Below are 17,340 nucleotides of genomic sequence, written 5' to 3'. Positions count from 1 at the left end.
CACATCTTAACTTGTGATTGTGCTTGATCAACTGAGAAGTCTATGTGTGTCGGTGTGTCTATCTTGACATACATTATTGATGCAGGTTATGGAGGTTCATGGATGCAAGACAACTCAACCTATAAGTCTATAATACCCAACCATGAAAGGAGATAGCCCATTGCATTTATGTTTCCATCCTTGTTCAGTTTACCTTGGTGAACACTAACCCTTAATTGAAAATTGAAAATCATGTAAGGTATGTGCTAAAATGCAGATTAAATCGATAAAATCTTTTTGCCTTTTTTTTCAACTTTGAATTTGAACAAAAAACTGTTGGTTTGCAGTCACACCAAAATCAAAACATTAGAAAATCTGGGGCATTTTAGGAAAATTGCACGTTTCTACGTTAGGATTCAGAAGCAGGTACAACACCAACCTTCATGAATATTAGGTACTCTGCTTTTTAAAACGGGTGTGACAACCCAAGGTGTTCCGTTACATTTCCCTGTTACCGTTAACGGAATATTCCAGTTTATAAAAGTTCCGTTAATTAAAGGTCGTCAATTTAATAAACATTCCATTTGTTTACCTTTAATATGCCGTTAAGTCGTGATAAAAGGAAATAAAAACACATAACACACATTTCCATTTATTTGGAAAATGTTAAGTTTTATTATTACGACCACTAAATCGGGTGCGACCAAAAGCCCCGTTTAACGGCAGTATCGGGTAAAATTCCACTGAGCCCCGACTCGAAACCCTATATAAAGGTGAGTGGAGTCCATTGGAGACTTTTTACACTCTCTCTCTAGACCCGTTTTCGCCCCAAATCCGCAACCAAACGCTTCCAAATCGTAAGTCCGCTTATCCTAGCTTGTTCTAAACATATTGATTCATGTTTATAGCCTAGAAATCGGACATAGAAGCTGTGAAAGAGGAGTTTACGGCCTAAGCTCCTCCTTAGGCCGTAAACCCCTTAATCAAGGCCAAAATGACCCAAACTTGTCCCTAACGGCTTGGAAATAAATTGAGGATTTAGCCTAGGAGTGTTTGATCATTTAAAACAATCAAAATGGGACATAAAAGGGAGTTTACGGCCCAGGCATATGCCAAGGCCGTAAACACCTCTTAAGCATGTTAAAATGTCCCAAACACACTCCTAAAACACCCTTAGGCTTAATACAAAATTTAGGGACTTGATATTTGGGGTTTGGATCAATTAAACACAACAAATTAAAGGGTCAAAAGGAGTTTATGGCCCAGGCATGTACCAGGGCCGTAAACACCCTCAAACATGCCAAAATAATGGTTTTTATTCCCCAAATGGCCTTAGACTATTTCTATAAAATGCTAGGATTGAAACAAGGGCTTAAAAATCAAAGAGTTGTGGGTGTATGAGAGTTCACGGCCAAGCCATAGAGCTTACGGCCGTAAACTCTCAAGGAATGGTCATTTGGACCATAAACTCTAAAGGAGAGCACTTTTGGAACCCCAAACACCCCTATAGCCTTGAATAAATTACTAGGAGTGTAATAAGGGATTGAAACTTCAATAAATCCATGATATGAGAGTTCACGGCCGTGAACTCCCTTAGTGATGGTTCATGGGCCGTAAACTCCCTAAAGAAGCCCTTAGAAGACCTTAAACTCGTTCATAATATATAGTTTGGACCTAGAATAATTCCATGAACAAGATAGAAGCCTTAAAACACAATAGAACCCCTCACCATGAGTTTACGGCCGTAAACTCATGGTGAGTAGTCCCTCGGCCGTAAACATGGTGTTGAGAGTTTACTCTCGGAGAGTAAACTCCATTCCTAAGCCATACACACCTTTAGACGCTACCCGGGACACCCAAACACTTAACCAAAGTGTTTTCCGCTCCTTTGAGTGCGTATATTTGTTTAATTAGTATTAAATATACTAATTGTATGTGAACATATGTTATCATATGTTAAATAGGTCATTGAGTGTGTTCGAGTCTTTACATGACACCGAACACCCAATCGGCACCCTCGTCGGACCTACTTACACCAGGTGAGTTCATACCCCTGAACGAACCTTTTAATGTTTTTACATGTTTTATAGGGGGGAATACAAGTTAAACATGCCAGTTATCATATCAATCACATGTGATTGATAACCCGCATGCACAAGGATTTACCACACTGTATACTGTTTTACCGAGTAGGACACTATAAATGGTTTTCTAAAAGGTTTTCACTTGTTCAAGTTCTTACTTTTACTGCTTTATCAAAGTTTCATTTCAAACTGATTTATGAAAGGTTTCCAAAGAATTTCTAAAAGTTTTAAATCAAACTTGTTTCACAAAGGAATACCAAGTTGTGATTTTCTTAAAATATAAAGGTTTTCCAAAGTTTACGTCTATGTTTTTATACTTCTACTCGATAATGTTTCCACTTTGTGATACACTTATACTTGATAACGTTTCCACTTCGTGATACACTTATACTTGATAACGTTTCCACTTCGTGATACACTTATACTTGATAACATTTCCACTTCGTGATACACTTATACTTGATAACGTTTCCACTTCGTGATACATTTATACCTGATGGACGCTTATACTTGTTCACACTCTTACTTAGTGATATGTTCCTACTTCACTTATACTTGATATCGCTTCTATTTCACTTATACTTGATACGCTCCTACTTCACTTGTTGAACACTCTTACTTCACTCGTTAGACACTCCTACTTCACAAGAATCACTCCTACATGTTACTCACTCATTTGTAGTTAGATGTATGTCTATGCTTGTCTAGATACATATAAACTATGAATTGAAGGACTTAGGAAGGCTTGTCCGCCCTATTTCCTTTTCTTCGTTGAGATGTGGTCTGGTGGGATCGGATGGCCATCCGAAGGTCGTTTGATTCATTAGTTATATATTATGTATACGAGTATGGACGTACAGGCATGCTCTAGTCAGTTCAGTTAAGAGTCTCCACCTCTAGTTCAGCACTTACATTAGAAACACACTACCCACTATTTGGAAGTCTCTACCTCTAGTTCAACACTTACACACTACCCACTATTTGGAAGTCTCTACCCACTATTTGGGATGCATCTCCAGGACATGGCCTTCTCCGTCGTCTAGTTGGTAACCAGAATCTCCTGTAGGGAGAGCGGACATTGTGTGTATAGATCTATACGGGATTGACAACCCCGCACCCAGACTGCTAGCTAAAGTCCCGACCTACCAAGCCAACGGGTGAAAAATGTCATATTTCAGACGCTTGTAGGGCGTCTAGTACTCTAGTCAGTATGGTTACGAGTATCCCGGGTTACCTTATAATTCATTGGCCTTAAGGTAACGGTATTTCGCCAACAATTTACACTATATGCTGGTAACCCATTTTTCAGAGTCACACTGTTTTGACCTTTCAAGATGTATCTTTCATTTGATACTACCTGCGGTCTGTATTTTCTGTTTTAGACCTTACTAGACGCATCATTCATTTGGTGTTGTCTGGGGTCTGTATCCACTATATTCACTGTATCCACTGTATTCACTGTTTTAGACCTTGCTAGACATATCATTCAGTTGGTACTGTCTGGGGTCTGTGTTCACTGTATTAGACCTTACTAGTTGTACCTTTCATTTGGTACCGCCTAGGGTCTATGTCTCTTTCTGTTAGACTGATTCAGGCGTGTCGTTCGTTCGATACTCTCCTGGAGTCTATGATTCCTTTGCCTTAGTCAGCCGTCCTCACTGCTGAGGCATATGTTATTTCCCTATTGTCTCTCGCTTTCTTTAATAATCAAATTTAGTATTTTGATAATGATAGCAATTAAGGGAAAACTACTTTTTACCACATAACACTGACCAGTCTTGGTAGAAGGCTGCTTTTATTAAAGAAAATATAGGATTTTCTGGAAAAAACTCTAATACACTGTAATCTCTTAAACTGCTACTTTTATTAAAGTTATTTGAATAAAAACGTCACTAAATGCTTATGAACTCACCAGCATTTGTAAAAATGCTGATACTCGCTTTTCAAATAACTTGTATTCTCAGGTCAGCAATTAGACAGGTACACCCCCGGAGCTGTTGATGAAGATGGCTTAGTACCTTGCTGTACTTTATATATATTTGCCTGTATTACTTTGATATATTGTAATGTAAACCATGTAAAATTATTACTATTAATGCAATGTTTTGTTCTACTTTGATTACTATATGCATGTGTTGTGATACTTGACATGACGTCATCCACCCCAGAATGTTTCCGCCGTTCCGGTTTTGGGGTGTGACAACGGGTGCAAGGAAAATGTTGAATATCTTCATTGATTGAGGGTTATTGGCTATACACAGTAATGTTGATTGTGACGTCTGGAAGAATGAGAAGAAGATTTTGGGCATAAAATTGTTAACAAAAAAACTGATTGGGAAAGAAATCCATCGATTGGATTAATAGTAACAGCTAATAAAACTTGAAAGAAATTAGGGTTCGTGTTGATAATATACATGTAGAAAAAGATGGTGACGGTAGAAAGAAAAGTTGAGTTGTTCTTCTTTGATTCCGATTTCCAAATCTTTGCGGTCTACAAAATGATGAATTTACCATTGATCGCATAATTAGGTTTTTCTTTTTGTGGAAGATATGTTCGGCTTCTTGTTGGAGAGGAAACGATACGTATCACTGGAAAGATAGAGAATGGATGGATATGTCGAATTGCAAAAGGGATATGCCGAATTGCAAAAGGAAGAGCGTTCAAATGGATGCGACGATGAGAACGATTGATTTTGAGTCGACATGTTGGTAAATTGTGTCGTTTGAAACTGGGTTACGTGGAGGTTTTTGAAGCCTGTGAATTTGTTTTAAACGGTACCAGAATAATAGGGTGTTTATATATGTGAGGCTCGTGCTAAGCACAACCCATAGACTATAATTTATGTATTTCTTTCACCGTTATCTAAAATGTTTGGTGCTAATAACAAAAAAAAGCAAAAAGTACAATGCTATAAATGAGTGAATTTTTAATTTACAACGCTTGAATAAGAAAAAGGATATGAAAGTATATTGTTATAACTTATAATCAACAAATAAATAAAAATCCATTGCGATGCTATGATATGATTTTTTTAGCTTATGGAAAACCATAAACATCATTTGATGTGCGCTCTACAGATATTGGGATTACTCATGAATAGGGTTTTTGATTTCCTATTCAAGGCTTTAGCCACTTCTTCCTTGGTTGCCCATTGATCTTTATTGCAATGTCTACTACTTCTTCATTCGAAGTGACCTAATATCTTAAGCATGAATTAGAACGATTTGGGACTTTAATTTTTTTTTTAAGATCTCACAATTGTCACAAATATAATACACAAAATAATTCGAGCGTACCTTTTAAGGAGGCGGGAAAACGAAATTGGAAAGACTAGAAGAAGATGATACAATGTGATAACCTTGTGCATGGCGTTGAACCCGAGCAAGTCAGATGGTGCTCGATGTGTTCCTACTTTCCTATTGAGACACAATGAACAAAATTTGAGCAAAGTTAGGCTAGTTGGAATGCTAAATTCCATCAAAAGTAACTAAATAAGGGTAAGGTGATGTTTTCTTTTTCATTAGAAGTGCTTCTAACCTCTTATGGCTTGCATACTTCTTTTTTTTTTGGAAGACTGTAAATGTCCAAACGTCAGCGGGCCCTCTTATCCTAGAAGACGTGGAACCAACTCTTTTGACCTCTGCAGATGTAGAACACGTGTGAAACATTTGATAACCTTAAAAAACAAGACTTTGTGCTTGTACACTCTTCCCTACGTTCACCTTCAACTTTCTCCCTCACTTTGTCTGCTTCATCCTTCTCCCTTGCTCCCTCTCTGTGACTTTGTTGGACCACCTGAAGAGTATCACACCCAACCACCCACCAGTTGATCAACACTGTCGCACTAGACTATCGTCGCTGTTGTTATGGTTTGAATTTAGTAGCATTTGCCTTTGGTGATTGCCTTTTGATTTTAAAGTAATCAGACGATAAAAAAACCCACATCTGATGCCTTCCTAAGGTTCCTATGGGATTACCAAAATTTTCATCCACCCTATCCGTGGATGAAGATTTTGAGATTTTCCTTGTCATTTGGACAACTTTAATAACACTCATGAATCATATATGTTGAGAAATACCTAGGTGTATCCAGATCAAGACCTTGCTAGACAAGAGTAAGAATATCAAACTAGCTCATAAATGTGTATTTGACATGATTGTAACACACTGCAAATTTCATCTGTCATCTTGAATGTCAATCCTTTAGTTGGATAATTATCATCTAAAACATACAAAGAAGTTGGTAGAAGGGACCAATTCCCAGATTTGAACTCTTTGTAGAAGTAATTAGATCTTTCTGTAAAAACGAAAAACATTGCACCCACCAAAACATAATTAAAAAACAACAGATGTATGAAGATTTGAAAAAGTAAGAACACAAAACAAGTTAAAAAGTCGACGACAACTAACCATGAATTCTTGGGATAACATGATTTGGTTCTTTGGGAACTACATGAAGAGTTTGTCCCTCATTCAGTTTCACCCATTTGGAACCACATCCTAAGTGCAAACAATAACAATGTAAACAAACATTCAAATACAAATAAAAAAGCAGCACAGCAAAGATTATATCTATTTTCTCATTAATCAAGATTGGAAAATATATTATCAAAGCGTTGCGTCTCTAGCGATTAACTTGTCCAAACTATATTGGTATTTTTGACAAATTAATATTTTATGACACCATAAACGACAAGTGGACAAACTCAATTTGACAAGTTTTAGAAGCTGGTATGAGTAAAAGAGTAAGATTAATTATAACCTGGTCACAAAAAAAAAGATCATGCTTTATTCATCATGTTCTTGACCCATGAAAAAATCCACAAACACTTTACATTATGAACATTATTAACAGTGAAAATAGCATAAACCTACAATTTCCAAATAAGTAACCATCTATTAAACTCTCCATTTTTACCCTTTTAAGAAGAGTGAATATGGTTATAAGGGGACAAATGAGCAATTACCCACTTTTTTCTCTATAAAAAGACATCTAAACATCAAAAAACATAATGTGAATAAATCTTGTGCTCAAAGTACCTCATCAAGCAGAACTCGTTCAAAATTTATCAATGATTTCTTACGTAATGAATTTCCACCATAAGTTCAATGATTTCAATTTCACTTGTTGTTGTATCTGCATAGAGCATTTTATCATGTTCTGAGCAAGTGGGGCTAACTAATAAAAAATCCTTTTTTTAAGATTTCGAAATATAGAATGTTTCATGAACTCAATTGTGGACATGCTTAACTTTACCTAGTGTATAAATATGGTTGTTTGTCATATAAATACTAATCCTAAAGATAATAAGATTTAAAAATGGAGATAAATACAAATTTGCCTTGCTTACTTAACATCCTAAACTCACCGTGTCCAACAGCAAAGCAATCAGGTTTAAGGAATAGGATTAACTTAATCTTTCCAATGAAAGGCAGCCTTATTGTTGGGATTCACCATCAATAATCATGAATGTCATCCAAGTAATGTACTAAAAAGGTAGGTCCTATGTATGTGTATCTTATTAACAGAAATTCCATGCTAGATTGATTTTTCATTCGTATAGGACTTTAATTAGACAATCCCCGCCCCTGATATATGAAACACAAAAGCATCATAAAGCACCATAAGCAACTAATTTATCAATTGCTATTAAGACAAATGAAAGAATAAGATCTAAGTAAGACTTTTTGTAACAAAAGATAATAATCAACCTTAGAAAGATAGTAAGAGTTTTTCATGAGACGTAATACAATTATCATGGAAAGTAGAACATATATCATTTTAAAGATGCAATTAGGTTTTACATGATGACCATATATAATCAGGAACTTGATGCAACTGCAATACAACACAAACACTAAAACCCTAAATAATGAACAATTTAGTTACAAAGCAGAATACTTACGAATTATGGCAAAAACAAAAACTTCAATCTCCAAACTCCAAACAGAATATATGGAATATTTAGGGGTGGCAAATCAGGCCATCGTGTTGTGTTTTTGTCTAACACGACACGACACGACAATGTTTTATGTAACACGAACACGACACGACACGATGTCGTGTTTTTTTAACTAACACGAAAACGAACCGATTAAAAAATGACAAACACGACACAACACGACAAAGATAACATAATAAAAAAAATTAGTTTATTTAATTAATATTTAATCATACATAACACGAAAAACACAAAAAACACGACAAATAAATGTTAATAGTCAATTTCGTGTCAAATTTTAAACACGAACACGAAACGACACGACATTGTGTTTTTTACACTTAACACGAACACGAATTCGAATTTCAGTTTCGTCCCAATTTCATTTCGTTTCGTGTATTTTTGTTGTGCCGTGTCAAAAATTGTCACCCCTAGGAATATTAGACGCAAGAGACCTTTGATTAGAAAACATTAATAAAAAAAATCGAAAAATAAATACTATAGAAGTTGAAGGTTGCGATTAGGGCGATGATGGTATACCAGTGGGAGAACGTGTAACTAAGAGAGAACACAACATTGGTGGAACAAGAGCGTAGGGAACAAATAGAACCAAATATTGAGATGCATGCGTCTGCATTTTATAGGCCGGAATCGACAAATTCTGAATCTAACCAATGTCTCAAATAAAAGTTGTGTCTGTTCTTTGCGGTCTATCGGATCCAAACCCATCTCAACACTTCGCTCAAATTAAAAATCCTCGATAATAAATAGATACAACAGGAACATGAAGCGGTGTCAATCAATTTTGGATTTCTATGGCATCCTTTGAAAGACAGGTTACGTGGTGTCATGGGAACCTTGCAAAATTGATTTAAGAGGCCGCAAAATTACGTAACGTTTTTTTTGTGGATTATGTGGTCAACAGTTCCTGTTGGGGAGGAAATTGGTTGGAAGAGAAGGATAATCGGTGGAAGTTCCAATGTACAAAAGACGTGTTGAAGAAGAGGTGAACATGAGACATTGTGGGTAAATGTTACGCCAGTACATTGTTTCGTTTTGATGTAGGGTACGTTTCCTCCTTATATGTCACACCCGAAAACCGGAACGGCGGAAACGTTCTGGGGTAGATGACGTCATGCCAAGTATCACAACATATGCAGTATAGTAATCAAAGTACAACAACCATTGCATTAATAGTAATAATTTTACATAGTTTACATTTTATAGCAACATCAAAGTAATACAAGGAATAATATAGATGCAGCACGGTACTAGGTTGTCTTCACAAAAGCTCCCGGGATGTACCTGTCTATCGCTGACCTGAGAATACAAGTCATTTTGAAAGCGAGTATCAACATTTTATAATTCTGGTGAGTTCATAAGTATTTAGTGTCATTTGTATAAATACGCATTTTTATTCAGAATAACTTTATGAAAGATAGTAGTTTAGAATCTACGGCGTATTAGCGTCCTTTCCAGAAAATCCTATATTTTCTAAATAAAAGCAGTCTTCCACCAAGACCCGACAGGCTTATGTTTTGAGAAGCAATTTTCCCCAAAATACTATCATTACCAAAATACGGTATTGACTTTAAAGAAAATATGCGAATATCACTAGTAAAAATACTAGGGAAACTAACATATGCCTCAACAGTAATACTGCTGACTAAGGCGAAAGAAATCATAGACTCCAGGAGAGTATCGAATGAATGATACGCCTGGCTCAGTCTACCAAAAGGAGGCACAGACTCCAGACAATATCGAATGAACGACACAGCTAGCAAAGTCTAAAATAAGGAAATACAGACTCCAGACAGTATCGAATGAACGACACAGCTAGCAAAGTCTAAAACAAGGAAACACAGACTCCAGACAGCATCAAATGAACGATACAGCGAGCAAAGTCTAAAACAAGGTAATACAGACTCCAGACAGTATCGAATGAAGGACACAGCTAGCAAAGTCTAAAACATCCGGTAATCCTAAGTGGGTTGTTTCTAAAATACCGTGTTAATTCTCGTTACCTTATGTCCATGAATTATAACGTAAACATGGAGATACTCGTAACCATACTGATTGACAATAGATGTCACACCCCCAAACTGGAACGGCGGAAATGTTCGGGGGCGGATGACTTCATGTGGTAATGTAACAAATGAATACATAGTAAAGAGAGAAATATAACCATCATATATATAATTGAAAGTTTACATTGTTTAAAAGAGTACATGTTCAAAACCAATTACAATATGATGCCAAAATATGAATTTAAACTAGTGCCGCAGCGTTCCTTCTTCAAAAGCTATTTAGTACCTGTAATTACTGAGTCCCTAGGACATACAAGTAGTTTTGAAAGAGTAGATCAGCATTTAAGCTGGTGAGTTTCATAAGCATTTAATGATAGTATTTGTATGAAAATGAAATGGTTTGATTTTGTTTGTTAGTCTCTAGAAAATCTCATATTTCCTATTGGTATAAGCATAGCCTTAAATCAAGACCAATATATGTTAAAAAGTTGATGTTTTCCCATCTATGAGTAGTGGTTAGAAGTTCCAAACTTATATCACAACTGGGTTTTTCATGCATAAAGTAAATGAATTTATTTCCGTATAAAACCTCCATTACATCTGAAAACCCCCGTAAATCAATGTGTTTTTAATACTCTATGTGAGTTTTATAACGATGCTATTGACAAAGAATGCCTATACACAACGTTCTTCAAGCGTTGGAATGTTCTGACGTTTGTCACCCCAAATGGTGTACTGTAGCTAACAGTCAGGGTTCGGGGTTGTCAATCCCGTATAGATCTATACACAAACACCATGCTCCCCCTCCAAGGGATTCTGGTATATAATACAGGACTTGAAATGTGTACTCGAGCGTACGTGAAGTTTAATGTCTCACAAAACTTAGTATGAAACAGATTTACGTGTGAAAATGTTCGTTTGTTCTTGTATATGAAAGTAACTTCTTGAAATAGTATTTCCATGTATGTAAAAGTTCGTAGTATTCTCGTAAAACTATACCTATTATAGTTTTCTAAAAGTGTGTTTCGTTAGTATAGTAATTCCTAGTGAAAATGTTCACTTGTTATGAAAAGTATAGTTTTTGTAGTGCCAAAACCGACACACATAAATATAGTATAAGCAGAGTGTCTGATTTACATAGATACATAAATCATTTCTTATTTCAAAAGATAAGATGCTATCATGGTATAATTTGCATATGAAAGTTTTCCCTATAATAGTTATAAATCACATATGATTCCGTTGATAAAAAGCGAATAATGAAACTTTATATAACACACAATAATAATCGAGTGTTTTACTTGTATCCCCCCCCCCCTTAAATGCATATAAAAGTACTTATAAAATGTTTAAAAGTGTGAATTATAGGGATATGAACTCACTTGAAAGATCGGAGAAGGCGGGATGAAAACCGGACAAAATTTCGACTCGAGAAAGCGGATTTTCTCGGGATTCTCGGGAGCACAAACGACCCTCGGGACTTGAACAATGTGACCGGGACTTCGGGATAGAACGGGCACAAAAAACGAGGCAAAAACGTAAGAGAGATGAGAGAGAATGGCCCTTTTCTTCGGAACCCTCGCATCCCTTTTATAGGGGGTGTGAACCGCCTCCGTACGCGGGGCGTACAGGCGTACGTTGGGCGTACCCGTGCGTCACGCAAGCGCGCATCCTCAACTGCCTCGGACCCCCGGATGGGACTTGACGTAGCTTCGCATAGGGTACGACGTGGACGATCCGAGGCCAAGGCCTTGAGTACGCTGGGCGTACTCGGGCGTGACTTAGCCTTCGGATAATACCGAAGTTTTCATTAAAATTTATATTTTTAATATTTAATAAACTTCAAAAATTCATATCTTCTTCATACGAACTCCATTTTTGACGTTCTTTATATCCACGCGTAGGTGAGACTATACTCTACAACTTTAGTTTAGATTCCGTCAGCAAAATTTGAATTTATTTTTATTATTTGTTTTTAAAAGGTCGCAGTAAGAAAATTTCTTTAAAAATTCATAACTTCATTATCTGACGTCTGTTTTTGTCAGACTTTTTACCGTTGAAAAACCATTGTCGAGACCTTCGATTCTCATTTAGTTCATTCCGGTCAGAAGTTGCTCGATCTCTGTTTCAAGTTTTTAGTTGTCCGTTGCTAAGCCGAACTTGGAAAATTCATAACTTCCTTATACGAAGTCAAATTTGGGCGTTCTTTTTACGTACGATCACAGTTTATTGACATCTAACATAATAGGTAATTTAATTAGTGATTTTTGGATATTTTATTTTCGAATTTAATTTCATTATAACAAACGTGGTTACAATACTTGACATTTTAGGTCGGTTACATAGAGTTGAAACATCGGGTTGTCACATCATCCCCCTATTAGAGGGAATTTCGTCCCGAAATTTAAAGTAAGAAAGATACAAGTGGATCAAAGAAAAAGATGTGGGTACTTTTGTTTCATCTGATCTTCGCGTTCCCATGTGAATTCAGGTCCTCGCTTGGCGTTCCAACAGACTTTCACGATGGGTATGCGGCTTTGTTTCGTTTGTTTGACCTCTCGGTCCATGATTTCTACCGGTTCTTCCACGAAGTTGAGGCTCTCGTTGATCTCGATCTCGTCGAGTGGGATGACAAGAGTCTCATCGGACAGACACTTTTTCAAGTTCGATACGTGGAAGGTTGGGTGTATGTTACTAAGTTCACGTGGTAGATTAAGTTTGTAAGCTACAAGGCCGATTCTAGCGAGAATCTCGAAAGGCCCTATGTACCTTGGATTTAGCTTTACACGCTTTCCAAAGCATATTAAGCCTTTTCATGGTGAGACATTCAATAGAACGCGGTCTCCTACTTGGAATTCCAAAGGTTTTCTCCGTTGGTCAGCGTAGCTTTTCTGTCGGTCTCTAGATGCTTTCAACCGTTCACGAATCTGAACGATCTTCTCTGTCGTTTCTCGTATGATTTCTGGACCGGTGAGAGTGTTTTCAGTATCTCGTCCTTTAGCTAATTGTGTGTCGCCAACTTCAATCCAGCACAGAGGGAACCTGCACTTACGGCCATAGAGGGCTTCAAATGGAGCAGCCTTTATGCTCGTATGATAACTATTGTCGTATGAAAATTCGACAAGGGGTAAATGGATATCCCATGCCCTTCCAAATTCAATGACACAGGCTCTCAGCATATCTTCCAAAGTTTGTATCGTTCTCTCACTTTGCCCGTCTGTTTGTGAATGGTAGGCTGTACTCATGTCTAGTCTAGTCCCTAGGGAACTTTGTAGTGACTGTCAGAACCTTGATGTAAATCTACTATCTCTATCGGAGATAATGGACATCGGAACTCCATGAAATCGCATTATTTCCCTTATGTAAGTTCTTGTAAGCCTTTCCATCTTGTCAGTCTCCTTGATTGGTAGAAAATGTGCGGATTTGGTCAATCTGTCAACGATGACCCATATGGTATCAAGTCTACCCGTTGTCTTGGGCAACTTGGTTATGAAATCCATAGTAATACGTTCCCATTTCCATTCTGGTATCTCTGGTTGTTGTAGTAATCCTGAAGGTTTCTGGTACTCGACCTTAACCTTAGCGCAAGTAAGACATTTACATACGAAGGTAGCAATCTCTGCTTTCATGTTAGGCCACCAGTACAGTTTCTTAAGATCCAGATACATTTTATCTAAACCTGGGTGAACGGAATACCTCGTGTTATGTGCTTCAGTCATGACCACATCCCTAGAACCACCATGTCTCGGTGTCCAGATACAGTCCATGAGATAATAGGCTCCGCCACCCTTGATTTCTAGATTCTTTTCCATTCCTCTCATCGATTCACCCGTCACATGTTTGGGTTGTAAAGCTTCCAGTTGAGCCTCCTTAATTTGCATGGACAAGTGGGAATGGATGGTCATATTCAGAGATTTGACTCTCCGACCAGTGTATTCTTTTCGACTGAGGGCGTCAGCTACTACATTGGCCTTGCCAGGATGATAACGAATCTCACATTCGTAATCATTGAGTAACTCGACCCATCGTCGTTGTCGCGTGTTGAGCTCCTTCTGATCGAAAATGTGTTGAAGGCTCTTGTGGTCGGTGTAAATAGTACTCTTCGTTCCGTACAGGTAGTGTCTCCAGATCTTTAAAGCAAATACCACTGCTCCTAACTCAAGATCGTGTGTTGTATAGTCTACTTCGTGTGTCTTAAGCTGATGGGGGGTATAAGCAATAACCTTCCCTCGTTGCATAAGAACACAACCAAGCCCTTGATTTGATGCATCGCAATACACTACAAAATCTTCTATCCCTTCGGGGAGGGATAGTATCGGTGCGGTGCACAAGGCTTGTTTCAGTGTTTGGAACGCCTTCTCTTGTTTTGCTTCCCAGTCAAAGACCACGCCTTTCTGGGTTAATGTAGTAAGAGGTTTCGCAATGCTAGAGAAGTTCTTTATGAATCTGCGATAGTAGCCGGCTAGACCTAGAAATTGACGAATCTCTGTAGGTGTCTTTGGTGCCGACCAGTTCTTAATGGCCTTAATTTTGGAGGGGTCCACATGTATCCCTTTTTCGCTAACAATGTGGCCCAAAAATTCGACTCTTCGAATCCAAAATTCACATTTAGAGAACTTCGCATAGAGCTTCTCCGATCGTAGTGTTTCTAAGACTCTTCGTAGGTGCTGACTATGTTCTTCCTTACTTCGGGAGTAGATAAGTGTATCATCGATGAATACGATGACGAATTGATCCAAGTAAGGACGACACACTCTATTCATTAGGTCCATGAATACTGCTGTTGCGTTGGTTAATCCGAACGACATCACTACAAATTCATAGTGTCCATAACGGGTTCGGAAGGCTGTCTTGGGAACGTCTTCCTCTAGCACTCGTAATTGGTGATATCCGGACCGTAGATCTATCTTTGAGAAGTAGCTCGCTCCTTGAAGTTGATCAAATAGGTCGTCAACGCGGGGCAGAGGGTAATGATTTTTGACAGTGAGTTTGTTCAGTTCTCGGTAGTCGATGCACATCCGGAACGATCTGTCTTTCTTCTTCACAAACAAGACCGGTGCTCCCCAAGGTGAGAAACTTGGTCTAATGAATCCTTTTTGGTGGAGTTCGTTAAGCTGAATGGAAAGTTCTTGCATCTCTGCTAGTGCCAGACGATAAGGCGATTTTGCTACAGGTGTAGCCCCTGGAACTAAATCGATTCCGAACTCGACTTGGCGTTGTGGTGGTAATCCTGGTAGTTCTTCTGGAAAGATATCGGGGAAGTCACGTACCTCTGGAATGTTGTTAATATCCTTTACTTCCCGACTTGTATCGACGATGTGTGCAAGAAATGCCTGATAATCCTTCCGCAAACACTTTCGAGCTTGGATGCACGAAATGATGCGAAGGTTTGTACTTTATTTGTCGCCGTAAATCACTAATGTTTCATTGTTAGGGAGATTTAGACGAACGGCTTTTTCAAAGCACATGATGTCGGCGTGAAGAGGACTTAACCAATCCATGCCAACTATGACGTCGAAACTTTTGATTTGGACTGGCATGAGGTTGATTGGGAAAGAGTGACCGTCTAAAGTTAATGTACAACCCATGTATATGTAGTTAGTGTTTTCCGTTTTTCCATTTGCCATTTCTACAGTGAATGATTCTTCTAACATGCTAGGTTTATGTTTAAGTAAGTGAATAAAGTTTTTGCTCACGAAGCTTCTCTCTGCTCCACTATCGAATAGGATGCATGCATATGAATTATCGAGAAGAAACGTACCAGCAACTACTGTAGGATCAGCTATGGCTTCCTCGTGACCAATAACTAATACTCATCCCACTCCGCCGGTATTCGCTGCCTTTGGGCAGTTTCTTTTGTAGTGGCCCACCATGCCACAACCGTAGCATGCTTGGCCTACACCAGTATTGGGAACTTGAGTGATAGGCTTTATGGGAGCCTTGCAGAAACGGACATTGTGTCCCTTTCTGTTGCAGTTGGAGCACTGCATTTCCCGACAAAGTCTGTGGTGGTGGTAATTGCATTTGGTGCACTTTGGGAGGTTGCCCACATAAGGCTTTGTTGGGTAGAGATTTGTAGGAACAATAGTAGGTACAGTCGCAGCGTTTACGGCAACCAGTTGTTGTTTCTTCGAGGATTCTTGGGAAGACCCACCCTTCCCCTTATTCCACCCTCTCTTCTTCTTGTTGTTGTTGTTATTGTTATTTCCCTTTTGTGGTTCTAGTGCAGAAGTTGTTGAGTTTTGATGATTTCCATGATCAATAAGCGATTGTGCCAGCTCTTTGGCACTTTCAAAAGTGTCAGGTTTTAAAGCTAACACGCTTGACTGGATTTGGGGCGACAATCCCCAAATGTATCGCTCTATTTTCTTGCTCTCGGGAGCAATCATATCTGGGCAAAGAATCTGTTGGTATAAGTTGCTATGTCGGTACTAATCATTCCCAGAGTCCAGAGTTTGTGCTCGAGTTTTTGAATCTCTCCTCGTGGACAGTACTCCCTCATCAGCAGGATTTTCAAGCTCTCCCAGCTTATTGAGTTTGCCACTATCAGGGTAAGTACCTTAACGTGGCCATTCCACCAAGTTAAAGCCCTATCAGTAAGTGTGTAAGTTGCAAACTTGACTTTGCAGTGTTCGGGGCAAGAGCAGATTCAAAGACTGATTCCGTCCTTTCAATCCACTGCCTTAAAATCATAACACCACCCGTTCCATTAAACATCTGGGGCTTACTATTCGTAAAATCTTTATAGGTGCACTCCCAGGGTTGCCCATGACTATCGCCATGGTTTGAAGGATGTATCCCAACTCCTGAACCAGTAGTAGCAGGGGTATTGATCTGTGACATGGCAGCTACTACAGCTGCGGTGACTGCTGCCTGGAACATGACAACATCAAATTGAGGAGGTGGAGGTGGTGGTGGTATCGGTGCTTCCCCACCGTTGTTTCGTCTCAGATTTTTACGCGGAGGCATCCTTCAACTAAAGATTGAAAAGACAAGGGTAAGAAGTCCATAGTATAGAAAATGTATGTGTCTCATGAACTAAATCGCTATAGTTCAACAACAGATGATATTATGAGTCTCAAAGATAAAAGAACGAAGGTTATTCGTAAATCCGAATATATGAACAAGCATATGGTTTTTCCATAATATTTTAAAGATTGAACGAGATACTCAACGTCGTAATAATAGCGTGCGAATTATATTAATATAATAGATGATACAATGATCACGAAAATTTGACCCTTAAAAGGGTCTCCGATTACAATAATTTTAAGAAAGTAAAAACTTTTAGCCGAGGTCCTAACTTA

The sequence above is a fragment of the Lactuca sativa genome, chromosome 8, assembly GCF_002870075.4.
Source record: "Lactuca sativa cultivar Salinas chromosome 8, Lsat_Salinas_v11, whole genome shotgun sequence".
Lineage (NCBI taxonomy): Eukaryota > Viridiplantae > Streptophyta > Magnoliopsida > Asterales > Asteraceae > Lactuca > Lactuca sativa.
This window is presented reverse-complemented; position numbering follows the sequence as displayed.